The sequence below is a fragment of the Rhinoderma darwinii genome, chromosome 8, assembly GCF_050947455.1.
Source record: "Rhinoderma darwinii isolate aRhiDar2 chromosome 8, aRhiDar2.hap1, whole genome shotgun sequence".
Classification (NCBI taxonomy): Eukaryota; Metazoa; Chordata; class Amphibia; order Anura; family Rhinodermatidae; genus Rhinoderma; species Rhinoderma darwinii.
Window position 1 is genome coordinate 17,257,279 of NC_134694.1, and position 5,660 is coordinate 17,262,938.

The 5,660-nt window shown below is 39.1% G+C and overlaps 1 protein-coding gene across 2 annotated transcripts in view; it reads left to right on the forward strand.

Annotated features, from left to right (window-relative positions):
- BGN (biglycan) overlaps positions 1–192 on the forward strand; it is a 54,846-nt gene extending 54,654 nt beyond the window's left edge. For both annotated transcript variants that reach the window (XM_075835353.1, XM_075835352.1), the window contains exon 8: positions 1–192. This exon is cut by the window's left edge and continues 645 nt beyond it. The gene's annotated coding sequence lies outside the window, so the exon portion shown is untranslated.
- The last annotated feature ends 5,468 nt before the right edge of the window (positions 193–5,660 follow it).

Consider the following 5,660-nt stretch of genomic DNA (forward strand, 5'->3'; position numbering starts at 1 on the left):
GAGACTGATGTCAGCACTCAATGAGTTAATCTCCCTCTACATATAGTCAGACAGCAATGCATTGGTGATGTATGAATAGTTTCCACTGAATGCAGCCTTTACATATGGTCTCTGAGCATCTGTTCAATGGTGACAACTCATTTCTGTAACCAGCAAACATTACCATTCCTAATAAACTATGGGACCATCGTGGGCATTGGTAAATTACTTGACGGCTTAGAATAAAATTTTACCACCCCACAGAACACGTTAACCATTGCAGGGCTCATCAATGTCAAGAACGGTCACCATACTTTGCAGAGCAGGGCATTGCAGGGTCACTGAGCCATGAAAAAGTTAAAACTCCCTCCATGGTGCAAGTGTAACTGCCTGCTGGGACCGTGCTTAAAGAGATGACGAGGCCTGGGATGGTAGTGCGGCACTTTATATACATATTTCATGCAGGATCATGCTAACTTTGTAAACCGCACGCAAAAAAGTAGTAGCCTTAACTTTGTGCCTTTGTAAATTGCTTACATGCGGAATCAGTGTGTGCCTATGGTAATATTGCCATCTAGAGGGAATAAATGGAATTACATGCAAGCCGGGTACAAGCGATTTTAAGATTCTTTGCATATATATATATATATATATATATATATATATATATATATATATATATATATATATATATATATATATATATATGACATGTTTTTGGAACACCCATTATCGCAATGTATGTTCTTGTATTTCTTTTACATACAAATGTGTTTTTTTTTTGGTAGATATTCCAAAGCAATAAAATCAGTGGTGGATACATTTGTATAATTTTAGGAATTTGTTCTGCAATTTTAATACATTCAATCAACATTTCTCTGCAATCAACTTCTAAGATTTAAAATATTTCAAAAGACATAAATTTGAATACAGTAATGGGACAAATCATCCATTATTCCTCCGTTTATTCAGTGTACAGGTCCAGAACAGCGACAGATACTTGTGGCTCATTGTAGGATAAATTCAGTTTTTCCTTTGTGTACTTATTCTATAATCGCTTTTCCCTGAAATCAACTAAAAATAAAAAAAGTCAAAAGTAGGGACTGTCCCTTTAAAGGAGGGACACTGGGGTGTTATGTCCGATTTCAGCAAATTAATGTTATGTTTTATATAATTAGAAGTTATATAATTTTCCAATATACTTGCTCTACGAATTTCTCATGATTTTCAAGATCTCTGCTTGCTGTTATTCAGTAGGAACATTCATTGTTTACTTCCAGTAGAAAAAAATTCTGTCCATGGTCAAATGATGGGACACGTTAGAAGACACAGCTCTGATACACATACTGTAATGAGCCATGCACCTGTGTGTCCATCACATGACCATGTAACGAGCTGTGCGCCTGTGTGTCCATCACATGACCATGTAACAAGCCGTGCGCCTGTGTGTCCATCACATGACCGTGGACAGAATTTTATCCACTAGAAGTAAACAATGAATGTTCCTACTGAATAACAACAAGCAGAGATCTTGAAAATCGTGAGAAATAAATACAGAAATTATATTGGAAAATTGTAGAACTTTTACTTATACAAAAAATAACATTAATTTGCTGAAACCGGACAACACCTTTAAAGGGTTTATCTGGGCAATAACATTCATGGCCTACCCTTGGAATAGGTGGTCAATGTATAATAAGTGGGGTACCAGGCCTTCTACTAATGAGCAACTGAATGGGTCTAGGCAGAGGCTGAGCTGCAGTACAAGGCACAGCCACATGGATGAGTGTGGCACTGTGTTAGGTACTTCAATAAAGAGGCCACAGCAGTTGTTTCTGCCGATTGGTGAAAAATACCAGGTTGGAACACACCAAATGATTACTTATTCCAAATTATAGGCCATGAATTAAACATCTTAGAAAGCCCTCAGATATAGTCTTATTTCCTATATCTCATATACAAACTAGGGCGCATCTTATCAGCTAGTCTTTAGAATGTGGTAATGCGAGAAGCCCACATGAACCAAGGAAAACCTACAAACTCCCAGCAGATTTTATTTTGACTGGTTCCGAACCCACGGATGACCTCCAGAATAGTAGATGTTTGCTGGAGGACCTTGGTTTTCCACTTTGTGGTATCTGGGTCACCTCTGACTTATTCCTCTGTCATGGGGCCATGTCCTAACATCATCATTTATCCCATATAGTATAGACATATAGTGACTGTAGCTACCATGGGACCCATTGATGGTGATATAGTAGTGAACTCTTTAGGGTACACACATGAGTTTTTAAATTCCTCCTCTCAAAGATCTTCAGAGTGGAGAACCACGGCTTACATACTATAGAACCAGTTTCTGTAGCTTCTATGGGGTTCATGGGTGGTCAAATAGTGATGTACTCTTTGGGGGTACACATAGGAGTTTTTAAATTCCTCTTCTTATAGGACTTCAAAGCTGAGGTCCATCATGTACATACTAAGGTAGTAACCTCTGTAGCTACTATTGGACCCATTGGTGGGCAACCCTAGTACGAGTTGGCCACATCCGCCTTCCTCTTGGGTGGTGTAAAACTACACAGGGCTCCTTCTCTTCCCAGGCACAACAAATTCAGCAAATCTGAGAGGGTTACACCATACTTCTCTACTATAAAAGATATGAAGAAGTGTTAGGGCCACTGGTATAAGGGTATGCTTACATGAACTAGCATCTGGAGGAAGTCCCAATCTATTTCTATGCATGTCCCAAGGAGGACCAAACCCTCCAAGCCATATATTTACCTGGTAACACTTCTAATGCAGGATGGATAAATTGACTTTTATGGAGAGATCAGAGGTGGTAGACCGCTCTTCTATCTAACCGGCTCACCTGTGATCACAGCTTGGTGGACCGCTCTTCTATCTGACCGGCTCACCTAAAATCAGAGCTTGGTGGACCGCTCTTCTATCTGACCAGCTCACCTAAAATCAGAGTTTGGTAGACCGCTCTTCTGTCTGACCGGCTCACCTAAAATCAGAGCTTGGCAGACCGCTTTTCTGTCTAATCGGCTCACCGAAGATCAGAGCTTGGTTGGACGCTTTTCTGTCTAATCGGCTCACCGAAGAGCAGAGCTTGGTAGACCATTCTTCTGTCTAACCGGCTCACCTAAAATCAGAGCTTGGTAGACCGCTCTTCTATCTAACCGGCTCACCTAACACTGTTTGACATTGACCTTTGACTAGACAGTCATCTAGTACACAGCCAAGGAGCAAAATACATAAGGACAGATGTTTTTCTTCCATGCTTCTGCTCCGTTACATACCCTTACAGTTTAATCACTTGGATCTGGGTAAAGCATTTCCTCGGAGGGAACTTTACAGTGCTCCAGGGTCCTTCAGAGGAAGCATTATATTCAGAGACGATTATAATCTGTGGGTGCAGCCAAACATTCCACTGTTCTTCTTGACATCTGTTCTTTCGCTCGTCTTTTGAATAGAAGAGCAGATGTCGAGGTGTCTACAATTAATGACTTTCTCATACTGCCTCCCTTCTATCTTGTTACACCTTGTCATGAATCTCTTTTTTTCATCAGCCTAACAGCAAGTTCGGCATTGCCTGAGATTTGACAGCGAACATAAGATGGAACGATCGTTTCTTTTTTTTATATAAAAAATTGTAAATTATAATCATCTTCAGCATAAAGACACATGATATCTGTGCATTTATTAGCGGTGTATTACTTTTCCTGTAAATTTTTTTCCTCTAGTGACTAGTCGCTTACCAAAAAAATAGAGAAGCCGCAGCTCACTTTTCTTGAGGTATCAAAAAATTTAAAAAAGTATTTATTCCACCATAATAGACAGCGCCGTTTCGACCCTAAGTGTGGGTCTTTCTACAGCCTGAGCCTGGTTGCTGACCAAGAGAAGAAGACTTCAGGCCTTGGAATGATACAGTATTATAGGTAGGAAGCTGAGGTAGCAAGTTACATAAGATTGGTTCTAGAGCAAACCCATTCACTAACTTCTGATCCCTGGGCGTGCACGGAACCTTAATGCCTCATGGTAAAGCGTGGAAAGGGGCCCTACATCATCATGGTCATCCTCACCAAAAAGGGTGTTCAGAACATGAAATGCTTATGTTTTTTATTTAGATGTCCAATAGGTCCCCTGTGTCTTCCTCTTTTTCCTTGGACATTTCACCTCTCTGGAAATGTCTACTTTAGTAAATGCTTATATTCCTTTTGAAATAACAATTCTGGAGAATATTTTCTTAGAACTCTGCATTGCTCCATTCCTCAGTTATTCCTCCTAGAATTGTATGAATAAATAGACATCTGGGTGGTACCATTCCTCTTGTCTGAGACTGTGAGCAAGGATTGGACATTGTCAGTCTTTGTAGGGACACACCCCCAGCTGATAACACCCAATAGTCAATTTGTTCATACATTTCTATTAGGAATAACAGAGGAACAGCACAACATACAGTTCTAAGAAAAGATGCTCCAGAATTGTTATTTTAAGGGGAATACAATTATTTACTAAAACAGAAATGTCACGAGAGGTGACCGGTCCTCTTTAATTACCTTTATTCCATTTTCCACTGCCCCCTTTTCCTCTCTCCTCTCAGTCTATGGGTGACAGATGCCACTGCTAGGCATCTGTCACAGCCTCCGTTTAACGTATATGTCGGTAACTTTTCCTGGCATATACGCTAAATGTATAGCAAATGTGTGATGTAAATGTGGCCTGACGTCTTCTGTTAGAGATAGTTAGAAAAAATATAGCTAAAGTTTTTATAAAGCATTATAATAAAAAAAAATTAGCAGAATTATTTTTTTGCATTCATTTATTGGGGGATAGTGGCAGCTTCCTCAGCCTAGTAACAAGAAAATGCAGATGCACACCGCAGGCGCTTATATATATATATATATATATATATATATATATATATATATATATACAGTGAAGGAAATAAGTATTTGATCCCTTGCTGATTTTGTAAGTTTGCCCACTGTCAAAGTCATGAACAGTCTAGAATTTTTAGGCTAGGTTAATTTTACCAGTGAGAGATAGATTATATAGAAAAAAAACCTGAAAATCACATAGTCAATATATAGACTCCACATACATTTGTAATAGGGGCTGGACACTGTTTATAATACAAACATCCCCCCATGTCACCTAGGCAGCTCCATGAAATGATCCAAACACAAGAAAATAGAGCAGTTGAAGCCAATTTATGTATAAATTTTTTTTAACTTTTATTCAACATATATCACAAACAATGTAAAAATACAAAAAGATAAGACTCTAGTAAGAAATGGCGGAAGTAGTGATAAATATTGTTGCTGATACATTTACATGGGGTAACAAAGTAGCATGCAGTTGTTTATAGAAAATAGTGTATACCTCCCCTCACAAGGAGAAGATTTCCAACCTAGTGAGTATATAATAGGTCCATTACGCATATATATACAAAGGAGGATGAAGTAAAGTGACAGTGTATTATAAAGCAATAAGCATGACACCAGCCTTACCCATGGTCAGCAAACTAGGTGATAATGTCCGCTCCTCCACATAAACCCCGACGCGCGTTTCGCCACGAGTGCTTCCTCAGGGGGAAAATTATATATATTTATTTGCATTGTGCACAGAGAAATAAGTATTTGATCCCCTACCAACCATTAAGAGTTCAGCCTCCTCCA